The sequence below is a fragment of the Canis lupus genome, chromosome 22 (assembly GCF_048164855.1).
Source record: "Canis lupus baileyi chromosome 22, mCanLup2.hap1, whole genome shotgun sequence".
Lineage (NCBI taxonomy): Eukaryota > Metazoa > Chordata > Mammalia > Carnivora > Canidae > Canis > Canis lupus.
In genome coordinates this window covers 27,228,973-27,249,970 of record NC_132859.1, presented here as the reverse complement: position 1 = coordinate 27,249,970, position 20,998 = coordinate 27,228,973, and the positions used below count along the sequence as shown (strand labels likewise).

Here is a 20,998-nt window from a genome sequence, read left to right as displayed (position 1 = left end):
GAGAAGAGTCTAAAGGGAATTCTTTTCACAGGTGAATAGTTTATGTGTCATTGACCATTTCTTCATCATATTCTTACCTGATTCCCTCTTATATAACTTTATCATTTAACATCATTTAATGTGTTTCTTCCCTGGACGTCATATTCATTTGACCAGTGGGTGGCCATTTTGTTATCTGGGACTTGGTTTCCATATTTAGGTTACTGACATAAACCATTTGCAATGACTTTCCCTTGATAAGCACAAACCTTTATGCAAAAATCTTAGTGCAGAAATCCCAACTATATCATTCTGACACACTTGTGTTCCTTTGCAAGCTAATATTGATGTCCATCCTCAAACCTCTAATTTCATCCTAATAGTTTTTCTAAGTTAAATAAGATGAACCATTATATCTGTGTGGTTTTATGCTACTGGTATATTTTGAGTAACACATAAGGATGGTTCTTAAATACTACTCATTAAATTAAAAAACTAAGTGGAGAAGATGTTTGGGAATGTAAGGAGAGGGTCAAAGGGTAATTCTCTGTTAATAGACTCTAAAATGTCATCAGCTTTGAAAGTAGAACCAATCTGAATTTGTCTATTCATTTGATCAACAGATATTTATTAACTGTTTATTCTGTGGCAGGTAGTCAGCTAACTCTTAAATAAATATGCCATTTTAAGATGTTTCTTTTTAAATTGGATGCTGTAAGGAAAATCAGTGTTTTCTCCCAAAACTTGTGAATTTTTGTAGGATTTTCATATATATGCACTGTATATAACTCTACCTTTCAATCATGGGGAAATGGCTAACTCTAGATAAAAATGAAGTGTGGAAAATAAAGAATCTGTTTCATATTCTCTTTTACTCACTTTACAAAGTTTTAATGGACAGTAAAATTGATCAATTGTTTCATCTCCTCTTACTTGCGGTTCTACTAGTCTTTTGTGGTACCTAGTAGGCCTGAAAGAAGGATCATGAATTGGAAGGGGGAAGTTATATGAACACATAGTCAGACAAATAGACAATGGATCCTTTATAATTGATGGGTGATTATATTTCTACTTTATATAGAAATGTGAAGTTTTTACTTTAGGTTATTCCCATTTACAAATACTTTGTAGTGTGTGAACAGCTAACTCATTTAAAGAGGATTTTAAAGACATCTTTAATTTGTAATTATTTGACCATTATGAAACTAACATTTACCGTTGAGACAGAATAAAGTTTTAGCTATTAGAAATATGTGTTCAAAATTTTATAAATGACATGAACTAATTTTACCTCAACTTGAGAGTTACTTAATTTTTTCAGTGTGTAGTGAAATATTGGCTGGATATTTTGAAAGCCTAAATTACTTGGAATGTATTTGAAACCTCTCTTCTTATGTACTTCTGTTCAAAATGTTACTTATTTTTGGATCATTTATAGTATAAGCTTAAAGTTTGGAGTTTAACACTTTCAGTCTTACAAAGACTTATAAATATATTTTAGTTCTATTGGAACTAAATAATTTTATCCACATAATTGTCATTCAGGTGTAGCTGTCTGGAATAAAATTTCTTGAATAGGTAGCCATTTTCCACATGAGATAACCATTTAAAAGTGTTTTTCATCTGATAGCATATATTTTAATTTTTATAAATAGCACAGAGCAGTTGAAGTATTTCTGTAGCTAAGGGAGATTATCAGCTCAAGTTCAAAAGTATGTTGTTTGATATTATTAGACAGGATATTTTATAATTTTTAAAAAATACTTTCATTGTTACTTTTATAAAATATATGTGCTTTTGATATCTTATATGTTAATCTAATTTCCTATTGTTGTTACCGATTAAAAGTGAACTGTGTACCAGTGGGGTTCTAAAACCTTGACATTATTTTAATCTGATAACAAATGGGTTTAAGTTCATGTTCTTTCAGTTGTTGGCAACAAATCTAAACCTGTATATTTTGGATTTATGAGGATAAGTCCTGCTTTGGCAATCTTGTAGATCCTCCAGAGAATAGTTAAACAGTGATTAATCATTGTTTCTTCACTGAGTGTGCAGAAAAGAATGGAAAAGCTGCATTTCACACTTCTGAAGCAATTAATCCCCATGATCTTAGCCAGGTTTGTCTTGTAGATAAGTCGGGATACAAAACGGTACCTAATTTATCAATGTATGCATGCCATAAAGTATAAAACACACAATTTATTTCATATCATTTATAGTCAAATGTAAAAAAAGAGTGACTTTGCCATATCCAAGAGTGTTTCCTACATTACCTTCATATAAACTAAGTACCAGAGATTACAATGGGATTCCTGTTTATTGTGCACATCTGGTGCAGTCACTATGCATTTTCTCATTCACTTGCTGGCATTTTTAGTGATTGTGGCATAAATCACCTTGCTAATCAGAAACATAAGTGACGGGAAGTCATCTCCTTTTTTTGAACAATGGGAAAAAACATATGGCTTCTCAGACAGGACTTGGCTGTTATACTATTTATGTGGCATTATATTCTGTATTTAGAATTTCATATTAATTGCAGTGGTTTGATTGAAAGCATTGAATACCCAAGGTTTATGGTCAAAGTATTTGTTTTGTACCATTTTCATAACAAACAGAAGAAGGTAAAATTAAATGCCTTGTATTAAATTTTTTCTTAATAAAAACTTTGGGAAGAGTTTTTAAGATTAAGATGAATTAAAGTATATATATTTTAAAACGTGTGGATGTTTCTATAGGTGCGTAGATTTGCTAATTACAAGTTGTAAGTTAGTTTTTAATTATTCCTATTTCAAAACACTGCATGGATTAGAGTAAAAATTACTGTCCTGTAAGTGCTAAATTGTAATTGATAGTAGTTTGCTTTTCCAGTAGTAGTATTTCAAGATAAGTTGCATTTTTAATGAATTATTGGTAATTAGTTGGAACCACTTCTGCATCTACCACAACTAGAAGTAAAAGATGAAGTAAAGCTTTGTAAAATGTGAGAAATTTATAAGTGCAGACTTCAGAGACCTTGGTGATTTTGCTATTTGTTACAGAATGTTTGCTGTAGATGTTAAGGTATTTTTCTTTGTCCTCAATAGTCACTTAATTCTCAAAAGGTGAATATAATGGCCTTTCATCCTTACCTGGCTTTATAATACTTCATAACACACCACTTTCCATTTCCTTACTGTTAGGTAGCAAGGAAAGATTTATTTTGAATGTGTAAATTTCAAATGAAAATTTATTTGTGGGACACCTGGGTGGCTCAGTGGTTAAGCATCTGCCTTTTCAGGGCCTGATCCTGGAGTCCCGGGATCGAGTCCCACATTGGGCTCCCTGTGTGGAGTCTGCTTCTCCCTCTGCCTGTGTCTCTGCCTCTCTCTCTCTGTCTCTGTGTCTCTCATGAATAAATAAATAAAATCTTTAAAAAAATTTTTATTTGTTCAGAGAACCTTACGTCTTTTACAGTTTTCTATATTACATGTGACAATAAATTAGTGAGTCGAATTTTTTAACAAATATATCAGAGCCTATTTATTCAAATGTGTGTTATTCCCTTTGAAGTAGTCCCCTTGGGAAGATGTATACATAATCCATTAATCAAAGTATTTTAGGAATGCCTCTTTTTGAATTTTCTTCAGTGGAATTGATGTATAGCTGCCCCAAATGGATACTTTGCAGGGAGATACGATTCATTTTGTGTATATATGTTCTAGTATTTTTGTTTAAAAAAAATCAATCAATCATAATAGCTTGTACTGCAGCCTGTATATATCTTGTAGATAATTGGACACTCTGAATAGAAATAGAGTTTTGAAAAACTGCCTGAATTTTAAATAAATGGTCATACTTACCCATTTTGTTTTAGACATCTTTTATGATACTGTCTCAAGGACCACCTGCAGTAAGAGTTCACAAATTGAGTAAATGCAACATAAGGAGAGACTTTTTTTTTTCTCTTGTCCTTGCATGTTTCAAAAATGCCACCCTGAAGATTCTCTTAAGGTAAAGTGTGCTATTTAAAAAATATATTCTTAAAATTAAATTGAGACTTTTTAGATTAAAATTATCAGGTACTTAAAAATTACCTGAAATCTACAGCATACTGCCTCAATCTCTGTCCATTTTCATATCCTCCCTGCCTTTAAAAGCTCTTCCTCCTCATCCACCTGGGCCTTTTTTTTTTTTTTTCCCCCAAGGTTGAGATGTGTTTGTTGTAGAGAACAATTTTAAAATCATACAGTTTTAAACACATATAGGTTTCCTTTTTCTTCACCAAAATATAAAAATTCTAGGAGGATAGGTTGTTAAAAATCTAAGAAATATGCAATTTATGAGATGAGTAAAAGTATCAAAATAAATGAGAAAAAATAAAGAGTTCTATTTTAAGTGAATAAACACTTTGGAATTTGTTAGTAGTGGAGCTTTGAGGAAAATTTTCTCATATAAGTTGCTTGATGGGAAAAATATATTAACCTAAAGCATTTGCTTATTCATCGTGTTTATAAAGCCAGGAATTTAATTTTTAAATGTATATCTTTTTTTTAATAGAATTGAACTACCAGTAACGTTGATATTTATTGCACATTTTGCTTAAAATTTGCTTTTATTTTCAGAGAATTTGAATTAGTCCCTTTTTCCTCTAGTCCATTCTTTGTCTCATTTATATTCATACTTTGTTGGGACATACTACCCTCTAAATTAGATTCTGAATTGAGTGTGGAATTTGCAAGAAAAACTATTGTTCTTTCCTATGTTCTCAAGGCATAAGAAGGAATCCTCCTATTGTAGGGATAAATTTACTGGTAATTCCTAACCTGGAGGATTTTTACTTACCCTCCTTCTCTCTAGCCATCCCTTTCTTACCTTGATGTTTATCTGGAAATGCCCTTTGGAATGTTGATAGAGGCAGAATGCCTTCCACTGCTGGAAGTGCTATAGGTAGGTGGTAATACACTTTTGGCATAATCTCACTAAAATTCAGATAAAAATGTTAATTTGTGAACTATTTCCCAAAAGGGAGGCTTTTATTTCTGAGTGGGAACGCTGCTTTGAGTGGCACTTATAATTCAGAAATTTTAATGTAAAATTTTTAATGGAGTATATTAAATATGAGAAACATGGAGCAAGAAAGGATATTCCATGTTTAAATAGTTCTGCTTGTTATTTGTTTGTTTCAGTGCTTAAGATTCTTTCTGAGTAGAATATTCCCAATGCAGCCCTCAATTGTGTCTACTATAGGGGTTCAGCCATATCTGAGATGTGGCGACCAGAAAGAATGGTTGGTCTGCTTATGGTCTTTGTAGGAAAAGAAGTGAAAAAAAAATTTTTTTGAAGGGAAGTTAAAGAATAAAAAGCCAGACCGTGTGATACAGTATTAGTTGTTAGAGAGGCAGCATTTCTGAATTTAACCTTGAGTCTGTTTTGTTTTCCTGGTCAAGATCTCTTAGGCCTTGTATCAGAGACCTGTGGAGACAGAAAAGTGGGTGGGCTGTAAGAAAAAGAATAATTAGAACAGGAGGATAAGGAGAAATACTGTAAGATGCTTGGGGACAAGCAACATTGCTTGTATACTCTCTAAGCTCAGAGATCAATAGAAAGGCATTCTTTCTCCTCCATTGCCACAATCTGCAGAGTAATTGGTATTTTACAGACTGCGTTGTGTTAGCAGTGCTAGAAAGGTGTAGAGCACCATGGATAACAGCAGTATTGCTTGACAGAGCAGTAATTAGAGCAGAGGGGATGCAGGGCTCTGGTAGAGTGCAGAAGAAGCTGCAGTAGTCTCTGTCTCTGTCAGTGGCGACTGATAATCAATAGTACAGAGCAGAGGCAATACCTGGATGGGGGGAACAGATGAGGCCCACCCAAACTTAGTTTGGAGGGAATGGAGCCAGCTGACTTCAGATACCGCATAGAGGGGTGAGATGATAGATATGCCATGGTGGGTGACTGCTAGCTGATTGGTCTTGCTCATGAATACATATGAGATACTTCAGGATGACTCCTTGAAATATTCTGTGGGACAGCTTATAGGGGTCTGGTACCCTGTACTCTGGGTTGTAGTAGAGTTCTCTAGAGAAACAGATCCGATAGGAGATACACATATAAAACAGATACTGGCTCATGTAGTTGTAGAAACTAAGTCCCACAATATGCCCTCTGCAAATTGAAGAATCAGGGAAGCTTGTGCAATTCATTCTGAGTCCGAAGCCCTGAAAGTTGGGGTGACAAAGGGAGATCATCAAATCCTGGTCTGAGTCTAGATATCAGAAGCTGAGACAGTACATTTGCCCTTCTTCCACTTTTTTGTTTTATTCAGGCCTTCACCTTATTGAATGATGCCCACCCATCTTGGTGAGGGTATCTTCTTTACTCAGTCTGATTCAAATGCTAATCTCTTGGAGACACTCTCCCAGACACCCCAGAAATAAAATTATACCAGCCATCTTAGTATCCATTAGCCCCCATCAAGTTCACATATAATATTAACCATCACAGAGATAAAAATAAAAGTGAGAACCAGCAAGTATAAGTTACATTTATTTTGTAAAATAATTCACAAATTTATGGAAGTACTAAGGCTGCCTTGCTTTTCTTTCTTTTTTTGCTTTCTTGCTTCTCCTTTCCACATTACTTTTTGCTTAGTTACCAGTGGTGGCAAAAAGTATTCTAGATGTTGGAGCAGCCAAGTTTTAAAGTATGATTGTTTTCCATAGGAACTTGGAGTTTACAGGACAGAGAATGGCAGTTAAATTAACATCCAGTTTGGGATGGACAGGGAAAATTTTTGCCTATTAGAGATGCTTTGTGTTGGGCAGGAATGGACTTCCTGTAGCATTTTTCTCTGACTAGGGTGAGTATGGCCTTGGCTTGAACACTGCTGGAAATCCTGAAGGTATGACAGCTGGAAATTATCAGTGAATTGCACTCCTCACAGCAGTTTCTCTCTGAGTGGTGCACCCCCACTGTCAGCAAATTGACTGTAGAGTCAGAAAAGGTGACTGAGATTGAGCAAGTGTTGGAACGATTTCAGGAAAGATAACAGCTGATAGATGCAGAACAAAAAAGGAAAATATATTGGTAAGACATTAGTTGAGATAGTTGTAGCTCATACAATCTAGGATTGATTGGGAAGGAAGCGAAACTAGAAGGGAGAATAAGGGATTGAAGTTAAATGAAGTCCAAGAACTAGATATTTCAGTGAGTTTGAAAGCACTTGTACTGAGTGAGGGAGTTAGGGAATTGTGATGATAAAGTGGTATATTAGTTTAAGATTAATAACCAAACTCCAAGAAATTCTGATACTTTGATATCCTATCATGTGAATTGTGAATAAAATTTAATAGAAAATGACAATTATATGTATACATTGTAGAATCACAACCACAAATACCATCAAAAAGTGTAAAGATATTATAATTTAATTTTAGTAGTGTAACTTTCCTCCAAAGTAAAGTTTCTGAGCCACTCGTATATCAAGTTTCTTGATTGAATAAGTCTATTCATTTATCAGGGAACATAGTTTTGGAGTTTTCCCCGCTAAGAACTTTTAAATGGGTTAGTTTTTCAATTTCTCTTATAGCTTAAGAATATATTTCAGTATTTTTTTTTCTCAAAAGAGAAGCAAATGAGTTCTCCTAAAGAGTTTGTGTCTTTATACTTGATAGAAAAATTAGAGAAGTGAAAAAACATTCAAAGCATGTATTGCCAAACATTTCTTGAACTGAAAGTAATAAAGGTAAGATAACAGTATTAAATACATAAAAACTTTTCAGTAGCTCTCCTTTTGTTGGAGGAAACTGGGAGTTGCAACAAAGAATTCAGATAATTAAAATAGTAAAATTGATTTTTAGAAGGTTGGACGAAATGATATATAAATCAAGCATACAAAAATGTAATTGCAGATTCTAGGTAGATATTCACTGTAAAATTCTTTCAACTTTTCTGTGTATTTGAAAATATTTATAATGCTGAAAAAATAATATAGCATTTGCAAATTTGAAATGCATAAAAAAATGGTAGTCTAATGGATAGTTGGAGGAGTCTATGATAAAACAAGTGTAATAAAATGTCCATTATAGGAGCTAGTTGGTGGGTAAAGAATGTTCACTTTGGGATCCCTGGGTGGCTCAGCAGTTTAGCACAGCCTTCAGCCCAGGGCATGATTCTGGAGACCCGGGATCGAGTCCCACGTCGGGCTCCCTGCATAGAGCCTGCTTCTCCCTCTGCCTGTGTCTCTGCCTCTCTCTCTCTCTCTCTGTGTCTCTCATGAATAAATAAAGTCTTAAAAAAAAAAAGAATGTTCACTCTAACATTTTTGCAGCTTTTCTGAATGTTCGAAATTTATCAGAATAAAGTGTGTCATAAACACAACAATGTTTGTTATTAGAGATCTGAGTACTAGTTGTGTCACCTTAAACAAGATAATTAAACTCTGCACTAGTTTCCTCTCTGTAAAATGGGCATAACATATACTTTGTAGATTGTTTTGGGAATTAGAAAAATAATCTGTAAAGCAACTGCAAATGATAGGCATTCAAAAATGTCTCTGATAATACTGAAACTGTAACAAATTTAGGGATTATACTTTGTTTTTTGCTTAATATAGTTAGAATTTCTAGATATATGAGCCAGTTGTTGGAACAAGGATGGGGTGACTTCAAAGTGTGATTTCTTATTATCAAGACTGCTTAATTTCACGCAATATCTGCTCTATGCTCAGAGCCTGTGTTTTTATCTCCATCTCTAAGTTAATCAGAACTTGACCCCTTACTGATGGGAATGTACAATCATCCTTCACAAAGGGTGGGATCTCTGACATTTTAGTAACTACCAAGGAAAACTTTATTGTCTGTAAAAGTATTTTCTTTTTGGGCAGCTGGGTGGCTCAGTTGTTTAAACTGCTGACTCTGGATTTCAGCTCAGGTCATGATCTCAGAGTTGTGAGATTGAGTCTCAGGCTCAGCATGGAGTCTGCTTGTCCCTCTCCCTTTGCTCCTTCCGCTGCTCATGCTTTCTCTCTCACACACTCTCTAAAATAAACAAACAAACAAAAATTTAAAAAAAAATAAAAATATTTTTATTTTGTGAAAAGTGCATAAATTCTCTGGAGTGGAGTTACTGTATTCCTGTCTTCATTGGTAGTTCTACCTGAATACCGTATGTCAGTGTGGGGGTCTTTGAGTCAATGATTTTTTTGAGAATATACAGTAAATATAAATCATATTTACTGCTAAATATGTGGTTATGGATTATACTTATAAATATGTAAATATTTACTGCATAATATTCAGTAGTAGTTTATGACTTTATTTTCTTATAAAAGTCATTCTTTGGTTTGTTTTTAGGAAGTAAACTTAGATTTCTGGTTTATTTGAACTTCAGCTTTAAGTGCATTTCTGAAGTACAATCCTCTTGTTTATTTGTTCTGTTTCAATATGCAGGGTGGATAAAAATTACTGAACTTTTTATATTTATGTAAATTTACTTAAAATTAAATTCAAATTTACTACCATATGCCTCAAGGGCTAAACATAATATAGACTATTATAATCATTTATATAAATTAGTTTTAAAAACCAGTTCAATATGTTGAATCAATATGTCATGAATTTCATATCCGTATAGTTGTCATCCTAGTAAATTCCATGGCATGTACTTTTACAGCATACAGATTTTAAATAAAATTGAATAGACTTTTCTAGCCTGCATTATGGAGGAACTTCTGTTATCTTCCAGTTGAATGATTTAATATCTGAAAAGAACCTGGCTACTTAAATATCAATCAGCCAGGTTTTGTATATCCATCAAATCCTATAGGACAGAGTTTTATTTCTTGGTAATATTTACTGATTGGCCTTTATTTGCTAATCTTTGCATGATATAGAAAAATATGAAAATAAATACTCATTTCAAAGGACTGTTGAGGGAGTGTCCTTGTTTTTATTTTTCTGTAGATATTTGCCAGTTTGTGGCTACAAATCTTTGTGAAACTTTAGGGGAATGACAAGGCATCCGTGACCACACATACTTTTATGTATTAGTGTATTTTGTCAGTTAGTGAAGACTGAAAGTACATTTACTTATTTATGTCTGTGAGTGTAGAGCAGATCTGTGATATTTTTTGAAATTGAAAGAATATCCTCAGATGCAGATAGAGATCATCAGTATTCTAGGAACATCAACTATTTCATAGTTCTCATGAATAAAAATATAAGCTTGAGTAAAATATTGGTAACTTTTTGAAAGAAGAGATACAAGGAAATATTGGTAGAAAAAAACAGGCGGTAAACTTGAGCAAAAACCTAGAACAAAAGTAGTGAATTATATAGTAAATACATTTCCCATTGTCACAACAAAACAAAAAGTTCCTATTCATTCTTAAAAAATTCTTAATTGATCTTTTTGTGATTTAAATTTTTATTCACTTAAATTTTGGTAAAAATTTCAAATAAGAGAGATTTAATGTAAGTGCGTGTTACAGTATTTGTCTTTGGCTTTGAATGTTAAGCAGTGCAGTATACTACTATTTTTATGTAATTGTAAAAATCAGATCGTTGAAGTACAACCTAAACGCTATTTAATGCTTAACAAAGAACTGTTTAATATATAAACAAAACCAGTTTCCATCAACCTTGTGACAGTGTTCTCTTTTCATAGCCAAATTATGTTAATACATCTGACCTGCTATTGTTTGTTATGTTTATAAAGAATTAGAATAACCTATTTTTAAAAAGAGTAACATATACCCTTCTTTACCAATCTCTCATTTTCTCTATTTGCTAAATATAAAATAGCAGTGAGAAATGTGTATTTCTTACATTCTTGTAGAATTTATTTTCTTAAACAGGTGCTTGTCAGTCATTTGTTCTAAAATCTTATTCTTTCCACATTCAAAAATGAATGAAAAATGTAGAAAGGTTCACCTTTATATTATCATATTTCTAAATGCTTCCTAGAACATTATTATCAAAATCTATGTTTTATGAAGAGAAAAGGTATGAAGAAAAGAAGAATTAGTATACTGTCTTAGCTTGTTATTTTGAATCAGTAGGTCATGATTTTTTTTTATTAATTTTGTGTAATCTAAGAATTTTATACCTGGTTGCTTTTTGTTCTTGAATATGGTTTGGCCTTTTCTACTTGTGTGTAAGTATACCTTGTCAAATATAGGTATATTTTGTTTATTTAGACCAATTTCTAATTGTTTTCAGAAAGCATTGAAAGCTGAAGACTCTTAAGTAATTTATTTTCAATGTGTAGTATTTACTGCTGTGCTGTATATACATTTTATATTTATGTCAGGAAAGGGTTGCAGAGGGGTGCTTTAGAACCACCTTTTCAGCTCTAAATAGCTATTGTGTACATATGGTAAGGTACTGCTGCTTAACAATTAGTAACTGCTTTGATGAAACTAAATTACATGTTTAAGTTCCCATCAGGAAGTCGCTTCACATATCTGTATTAATGTATTCAAGGCTCGAGAAGGAAAGTTAATTTTCCAGCTTAAATATTTAATTCAAGCTTAAAATTTAGTCTGTAATTAGAGCTCCCAAATGGCAGGAACATGGAGTATTTGTCCATTTTAATTAGATTGTTGTTTACCTATTAATTATATATCATATCTTGTCATATAGTTTTGATGGTAACAGATGGTGCTAGGAGTTAGTAAGGGTTTCAACAAAATAAGATTCCACATGATTTATTAAGTTGCACTTTATTAGTGAGTGGTCTGCTTTAGTCAGGTTATTCTGAATAAGAATTGTTCAGTATTCACTAATTTTAGTAATACTCTTGTGGAAATACTGAAAATAAAAAAAACTCTGGACAAATAATGCCTATTTAAAAACAAAATGGATTACTTTAGGATTATTTTTAAGGACTATGTATTGTCAAATTGTATAATTGGTATGAGGTTTGGTGCATTTTGCTAGGACAGTCAGGGAATCCTAATTCTATTTTTCAGCAAAAATATAGGCATAGGTAACGTTTATATATATATATATAGTATATATATATATATATATACTATATATATATATAGTAATGATTTAGGTTATGAGAAATAGTAAGACAATGATTGAGTTGTTTATTTCCAAGGCATTCCTTCTCGAGCTGTTTAATTTTACAAGAAGATGAGGTTCTTTGTTTACCAAAATATCTAGGAGCAGACTGGTATCTAGTGAAGTTGACCTACAGAATTTTCGTATTGAAAAAGTAAATGCCAATTAAGTAGAAAGTCCTTCTAAGTTTGTTTATACAAGGTTTTATTTTATTTTTTTGTTATCAACTCAACTTCCTTAAATGAATTACTTGTACATATTTATGTGTGTGTATATCTGGAAAGAGAGAAAAACAGAGGAAGGAGAAAGGTGGGGAAGGAAAGAAGGATTAAATTTTTAATATTTTAATCCCATATAGTTTGTTTGAAATTTATTATAGTCTTTAATATCATTAACTTAAAAGTACATTTGTTCATTTGTTACCATGTCTTAGCTCAAAGGTTCTTATTTTTAAAATCCTAGGTTAGTGTTTTATTTTTTATTTTATTTTATTATTTTTTAAAGATTTTATTTATTTATTCATAGAGACACAGCTAGAGAGAGAGACAGAGACACAGGCAGAGGGAGAAGCAGGCTCCATGCAGGGAGCCCGATGTGGGACTCGATTCCGGGGTCTCCAGGATCACACCCTGGGCTGCAGGCGGCGCTAAACCGCTGCGCCACTGGGGCTGCCCGGTTAGTGTTTTATACCGAAAGGTAAACTGAAGGCCCAGCCCGACTTTTACTAATTTTAATATTTGCTCTGCTGCAGCTCCCTGGTGTGTGTGTGTGTGTGTGTGTGTGTGTGTGTGTGTGTGTGTATGTGTGTATATATATAATCAAATCTTCAAAACTCTTGTCTTGTTACATATGTTACTTTCTGTGAGCAGCTTTGTTTTTGGTTAGTTTTATTTTGGTTTTTAATTTGTCTCCGTTTAAATCATGTCAGTTTTTAGAAATATATATTTGTCTTTGGTGTCATAGCTAATTCTTTATGGTGAGGTGATACTTAACATTAAGTATATGATTCTCATGTTCACAGGAGACTGCTACAGTTGTGTAATACAGGATTCTTAATATGTATGAAATGATCAGTTTAGTATGGCCTTACTTTCATTTCCTTTAGAATGTTATGAATGCTTAGAAATTCATCTCAAATACTTTGCTAAACTGTAATGTGGGAACTTTGCTGCATTATAGTTACAGTAATTAAAGAGAATATCAGGAGAAAAATGGTTACTTTTAGAATACATATAGCCTTAGTTTGAAAGTTTGACTTTTTAACATTTCTGCCTTTTCTAGAAATATGGGATTATATATTTTTCAGCAAAATTTAACAAATGCACTAGTTTCAACACAATAAAAAACTAAAGTGAAGCATATGAATAAAATGAAAGCAAACGAATTTCTTATTGATTTTAAAGTAATGAAAAGATGGGGTACTTGGGTGGCTTATTTGGTTAAGCATCTGCCTTCGGCTCAGGTCATGATCCTGGGGTTCTAGGATCTAGACTGAGTTGGTCTCCCTGTTCAGCAGAGAGTCTGCTTCTTCCTCTTTCTCTGCTCTTCTCCCCTGATTGTGTGCGTTCTCTCTCTTTCTTAAATAAATAAATATCTTTTTTAAAAAAATAAAATAATGAAAAGATAGTTGTCCTTTATAAAGAAACAGTGATAACTTGATTTCTTTTTCTTTTCTTTTCTTTTTTTTTTTTTTAATTTTATTTATTCATCAGAGACACACACACACACACACACACACACACACACACAGAGAGAGAGAGAGAGAGAGGCAGAGACACAGGCAGGGGGAGAAGCAGGCTCCATGCAGGGAGCCCGACATGGGACTCAATCCCGTGTCTCCAGGATCACGCCCTGGGCCGAAGGCAGGCGCTAAACTGCTGAGCCACCCAGGGATCCCTAATTTCTTTTTTATAAGCATGTGAAATACATATATATTGTGTCATTTATCTGGTGGAAATGAATGCCTACTTGATGATTGTTAATAGAAGCAGCAAGGGAAATAGAAAAATGCTATTTTAGAAATGAGGTTTTCTTTGGGCTTTATTCTCCCCAACCCATGATTCGCCACTTCATCTATTGGGAGGACTTTTATTTTAACAGCTAACCATGTACTTACTTAACTTTTCTGAAGAAAATGGAAGTCTGGTTACTTTGCTGGAATTACTTAAGGTTGTTTTTTCCCCCTTAAAATAGCAGTATATGAAAAATATTTTAGAAAATGTGATAGTTGATAATAAATCAGTCTTGTTATTTGATGCTGATTTCAACCAAATTAGATTTTTTGATGTTATTATTTTCTTCTTTATCATTCAGCATGAGGGTGTTACTTCATGATGTGATAGATTCAAAATTAAAATAATCTGTATGTAGGGTTTTCAAGACTTGAGAACTCAAGACTTGATGTATGGATACTAATTTTTTAAAGCACATATGAGAAACAAGACAGCCATTTATCTGTGCTAAGTATTTCAAATAGAGATGAAGGTTTGATAAGGTCCTTATGAGTAGTGGAGGGTATAGTTTATACTTTTTTTTTTTTAATTTTTATTTATTTATGATAGTCACACAGAGAGAGAGAGAGAGAGAGAGGCAGAGACATAGGCAGAGGGAGAAGCAGGCTCCATGCTCCGGGAGCCCGACGTGGGATTCGATCCCGGGTCTCCAGGATCGCGCCCTGGGCCAAAGACAGGCACCAAACTGCTGCGCCACCCAGGAATCCCGGTATAGTTTATACTACTTGTTTCTTTTAACTTGACCTACTGGGTTGGCTAAAGTCTCTTGAACTGTGGCACAAAAGCATTAAGAGCCAATATCCTTGATTGTTTCTGGCTGGTAAGAAAAATACATTTATGTTCTATAATTATATCTGCTATCTGTGTTTTTTTTTTTTTCCATGCTAATAAATGCTCTATTGAAGAATGAAAGTTTTTTTTTTACTTACTTATTTTTGACTAGGAATGAGTGTTAAATTTTATCAAAAGTCTGCTACATTCAGTGAAATGAAGTTATGGTCTTTCTCCTTTAGCTTACTTATACAATCAGTAAATAGGTTTTCTAATATTAAATTACCCTTGCAAAATAAATAGGTAGGTAGATAGTTCGCTGGCCTTTGTTCTTGAAAGATTCCTTCTGGTCATGGTATTTTGTGAGATTTTCGTTCTTGTCCTCTTTGTCATGTTTTGGTGTTAGTCATGGTAACATAAAATGAGTTGGGATACATACCTTTTTAAAATTATGGAGCAGTTTAAACATAATAGGAATTATTAATTCCTTGAAAATTTGTTAGAGTTTACCCATTATCAAGGCACTTTCGTTTGAGAGTGAGCCACACTGTAGTGGTGGAGGAAAATCTTTTATTACATTTCTGGTATTTTCTAAAATTATTGGTGTATTCAGGTTGTTTGCAGCTTATTGAATTGATTATAGAAATTTGTCTTTTCTTAGAAAACTATCCATTTCATTAATTTTCCTTTTTATTTCATTTAGATCTTCAAATTTATTGGCATAAAGTTGTGGATAATATTTCTTTTCTGCCCTTGTATTTTAAAAATCTTATTTAGGTTTGGTATTACATCCCTTTTCTTACAACAGCTAATCTTAAATGTTGTTTGCTTTCATTAATTTGTTTTTAACAACTTTTCATTGTAATATAGAATACAGATACAGAAAACTATAAAAGCAAATGTGTATCTTGGTTAATTATTATAAGACAAACATGCTTGTAATTATCACTCAGGTCAAGAAATAGAGCTTTACTAGCCACTATAGAAGCCCTTTTGTATCCTTTACTACGGCACTCTTTCTCCAAAAAATTAACCACTTTTCTGACTTTGAGAGTAATAACTTACTTAATTTTCTTTGTGGTTTTAATTTGCCCCAGTGTGCATCTCTAAACACCAGTTTAGTTGCCAATTTTGAAAACTGTTTTTGTCTTTTAAGTCTTTCTTTGTAGTTTCCTGTAACTCTTTCTTTTCTAGTGAAAGATCTAGTAAAGAGCTTGGGATATTTGACCTGTAGGGTTCACTACAGTCTGTAATTGCTGGTTGCATACTTATGGTACAGTTAAACATTTTCTTCTATATTTTCTTTAAATTGGCAGGTAGCATCAGAGATTGATTTCATTTAGGCTTAATCTCTTAGGTAAGATTATAGGTGCTGTTGTGTCCTTTCATCAGGAGGCACATAATATCATTTTAAAGTTGGCAGCCACTGATGCTCAAAGTCTAGATCCATTAACCCATTATTTCTTTTGCTATATGGTGATTTTGTTCTGTAAGCTATCTAGAAGTGAAATTTGTTTCAATTTCTGATTATCTAATGAGGATTCTTTTGATATAGAAAACATCCTAGATTTTTATTGTGGTCAACAAATGTGAGTTTAATATTTTGACAATATTAAGATTACCTTTGTTTCCTTTTCTGTATGCAAATTTGCAAATGTTCCACTGGGATTACTAAAGAACTTCTATTTTTCTTGTGGTTGTGATTTAAATGTTTTATATTTAAATATTAAATTTAATAATGTATTCTTTAAATGGTCTTTTTCTTTAAATGTATTTCTACTTATCAACCAAATGATGAGAGTAGGCTTGTATTTTAAAAAGATTACTTCTAGTAGTAGTCTTTTAAGGTGGTTTTATTATTTTTTTAAGATTTAATTTATTTATTCATGAGAGACACAGAGAGAGAGAGGCAGGCTCCATTCAGGGAGCCTGATGTGGAACTCCATCCTGGGACCCCAGGATCACACCCTGGGCTGAAGGCAGGCACTAAACCGCTAAGCCACCCAGGTGTCCCTAAGGTGGTTTTAGAGGATTGACCCATTACTAGAGACATTGAGATAATATAGTGTCTTTTAAATTTTTTTGGCATTTAAGTGAGAAATTATTACTCTGAATTAAGGCATTGGTGACAGAATGTGGGAGATAGATCCTAAAATATATAGGAAGTGGGTGTAGAAAATAAGGGAGATAAAAAGATCTAATTTCTGTTTTGTGATTACAGATTGGCAGTGTGATCAAGCATGGTTAGAATAGAGGTTGAGTTAAATCAGGTTCGTGAGCCAAGTCTGCCCTGCTGTCCATTTTCATATAACGCACAAACCAAAGAATGACTTCCTTTTTTTTTTTTTAAAGTAAGCTCTACGCCCCATATGGGGCTTGAACTCACAATTCTAAAATCAAAAGTCTCATTCTTTACTGACAGCCAGCCACGTGCCCCTGACTTTTACAGTTTTTAATGTTTTAAGTAGTAAAAAGAAAAGTGATATTTCTTGACACATAAACATTTATATTGCTAAAAAACAAAATTCAGCAGAGCAAATTTGAAGATCAGTGATTCATGAATTGGACATCATCACATCTAGGCAACAGAGGAGCTCTGAGGATCTGTACAAAATGGAAGATTTTTATAGACAGAAAGAGGTTGGGTAAGATAGTTTTTCTAACGAAGAGTAGATTGCTTAAAGCAACCTTTGAGGGGAAGGTAGGTTCTTCAGACAAATTGCCTCCCTAGTGCTGACTATGTGATTCCAAATCGACTGGTTAAGGATCATGTTCCTGGGAGATGCTGAAACTGCAGTAGTTTTTTTTTTTTTTTTTATTAAGTCTTGGTTTGCTGATGTGGGATGAACCACAAATGACTCCATTTTGGGTCTGTTTCTTTTTTAACAATGTGTAATTTAAATTTCATTGGCCATAAGTAAAGTTTTATTGTAACATAGCCATGCTTATTCATTTACAGCAGAGTTGAGTACGGTAGTTAAGACAGACACTGGCCCACAAAGCCTAAATAATTACTATGGGCCCTTTACAGAATGAGTTTACTCCTTCCTGGGAAATACCTTCTTTTTCCTTAAAAAGAAAAATTCTCATTCTCATTCAGTCTGGTGTTCATAACCAATAATTTCTTATGGGATTATTACTTTTTTGACTCCCTACATATAACTACATGAATTTAATTCTATTCATGACCATTAATTTTTGACATTAAAATCCATTTCCCATGCAAATTTTTTGGTCTATGTGTATAATTATTGAAAGCTTTTAAAGTTCATTTGATATTTGTATGCTGTTAAATCAGTGGTTTCTCCATTCAAATAGTCTTGGCCATTATTTTTATTAAATTATAATTTAAGGTGATAATTTTATATTGTACAGTTTGTTAGGTTTGTATTTTCCATAGTTTCCCTTTTTCCATGGACTCAAACTACAATTTACATAAACAAAATGATTGTTAAAGTCATCCTGAGAGCAGATCCTTTGAGGTTCTGGAAACAGAATTTTGATTTAATTAAATATCTGGTGTTAGAGTTGACTTTATTTATAAAGTCATTAGTTTATTTATTTTTTAGGGCACTATAAAATAGAATTTTAGCAGAAGAAGGATTCTTGAAAAAAGGCTCATCTGGTAATACGTTTATACATAGAGAGGAATTTGGTTCTGTTAAAACAGTAGATCCTAAGATGGAGTCTTTTATGCTAAGCCCCATATCACTAAACTGAAACTTAACTTAATTACAGTTCAGGCACTCCCTAAAATGGAATTTTTTTTTTTTAAGATTGATTGATTGATTCATTCATTCATTCATGAGAGAGAGGGGGGGAGAGAGAAAGAGAGGCAGAGAGACACAGGCGAAGGGAGAACCAGGCTCCATTCAGGGAGCCCAATGTGGGACTCCATCCTCGGTCTCCAGGATCAGGCCCTGGGCTGAAGGTGGTGCTAAACTGCTGAGCCACCTGGGCTTCCCCCTAAAATGGAATCTTAAACCAGTCAATCAGGAATCCCCTAATCAGCACCAGGTAAATAATCTACCTGATAGATCCTTCTCCATCCCCTGAGGAAAGTGACTTTGCTATACCCAATTTGCTTGTTTGCCTAGCATAACTTCCTTGTTTCTGCTCCCTTCTGCCTATCAGAGTCCTTTTCCTATAGCTTCTGGGAGCTCCTTTCTGTCTGTTAGGTTGGAAGCTAACCGATTATTTTTTCTTTGAACAAAGGCAATAAGATCTTTAAAATATACTCCGTTGAATTTTGTTTTTAAATTGCTGTTTTAATCATATAAATGGGTTACTCTAATCCACAAGGGAGAAAAAGTTGTATCATGGGAATTTCTAATGATACAATTTATAATAATGTTATAAAAACTAACATTGTTGTGCTGGGTAAGCAGGAAGCCAGGACTTACCCATCCTTAGGAATTCAAGATGACACTGTTGTGTTTTTGTATGGGGTTATGTCTTTCTCTGTATCTATATCTTGTCTGTCATACTTAATTTCTGACATTTATGTTGTGGCAAATTGGAATATGTTATCTTTTAATTTCTTTCATCTTCCTATAGCTGTTACTTGTATTCAGACTTAAAAAAAAAAAAAATGCCAGAGGTGACCACCAATAGAAGTTGTCATGAAAATCATGCAAAAAATGTATTTCCATTTGGAGGCTTATTAGCAGTAAAGCACATTGTTAGACTTTATATTTTTATTTAAAATAGTAATGTGTTGACATACAATCTTTTTATCCCATCAAATAATTACATCCAAATGAGGCTGTTAATTCATTTAAGCCGCTATGTGTCAAAGTAGCTCTGTGGAGAGGACCCATCACATTATATTTTTTGCTCAAATACCGTGGTTTCATAGCTATCTTATAAACATTGTTACTGGGAAATTTCTTAGTGTTTATTATGATTAATTATTAATTTACACTACTTAGTTCTGTTATCAACAGATAAAAAAATCAATGCTTAGTCTTTTACTAATGACTTAAACATTTATCAGTGCATAAAATGATTTTCATTCATGTTAAGCAGTTTTTATTTTTTATTTTTATTTTGTCCTGAAAGAGGAAAAATTTTAAAAATTTAAATTTGCTTTGATTTCTGCACTTTTAACTTTTCCTATGTGTTTACCAGTGTCTTAACTATTCCTTCTGCTTGTTTATCCTTCCTTCTATTCCTATTGTTTTTTATTCCTACTTTTTGTACTCACCAAAATAATAAAAATGGTCACTTTGTATGTAAATTATTGTTCTAAGGGCAGTTAATGGTCACTTCTTTTAAGGAGTTTTCTAGTCTATAACAGTCATTTATGAAATATTTTCCTAAGTAGTTAATAAAGTAAGTTGTCAAAGTTGAAAATCCGTTATCCTTTTGATAAACAAGAGTTGATTTAAGATTATCCTTTAAAATGTCATTTATGAATAGTTGCATTCTAATAAACTTTCAGGGATGGAAGAGAAAGGTATGCAAAAGGCATACATATCCTTATCAAACCCTGGACTCATAGAGGTTATTCTGGTAGTAGTATTTAAGGTGGTATTGAGGGGAGAAAAACCAGAAGTGTGACGGCAGACTCAGTAGCTATTGTAATGTCATTGTGAAAATAGGGAGAGCTTGAGTTGGGTAACGACTAGCCACGAAGAGAAGATGATGGAAATACAAGTAATGGAAATGAATTTTAAACCATTGGAAATTGGGCAGCCCAGGTAGCTCAGTGGTTTAGCGTGGCCTTCAGCCCAGGGCGTGATCCTGGAGGCCCAGGATCGAGTCCCACATCACACTCACTGAATGGGGCCTTCTCCCTCTGCTCCTGTCTGCCTCTCTCTCTCTCTCTCTGTCTCTCTCTCTCTCATGAATAAATAAATAAAATCTTTAAAAATTAAAAGAAAATAAATCATTGGAAATTGCCCTTTTTTGGTAGGTAAACTATTAAATATCAGCATTTTCATATGGTTCAATTTAATGCATTCATTATCAACTAGTGTTAGTAAAGAAAAATGCAACTGTTAAATATTTAAATGAAGAAAGAAAGGTTGTATTGTAAGGAAAGGGTCAGTGACACTAGAATGGAAAGATTCTATGGAGAAAAGTTGATGTATTTTCTAACTTCCAAATTCTATATGCCCTTTTAGGAAGAATCTAGTTCAGATCCCATTTATGTAAAGTTTTTACTCAGTATCCAAGTAT

General features: G+C 33.2%; 1 protein-coding gene across 20 annotated transcripts in view; it reads left to right on the top strand.

The window, feature by feature from the left end:
• Positions 1–20,998, top strand: part of TBC1D5 (TBC1 domain family member 5) — a 546,849-nt gene that overhangs the window by 147,503 nt on the left and 378,348 nt on the right. For 3 of the 20 annotated variants that reach the window (XM_072792893.1, XM_072792889.1, XM_072792892.1), the window contains one exon: positions 14,594–14,753. The exons of the other annotated variants lie outside the window; for them this stretch is intronic. The gene's annotated coding sequence lies outside the window, so the exon portion shown is untranslated. The remainder of the gene's footprint in view (positions 1–14,593; positions 14,754–20,998) is intronic. 20 annotated transcript variants of the gene reach the window in all.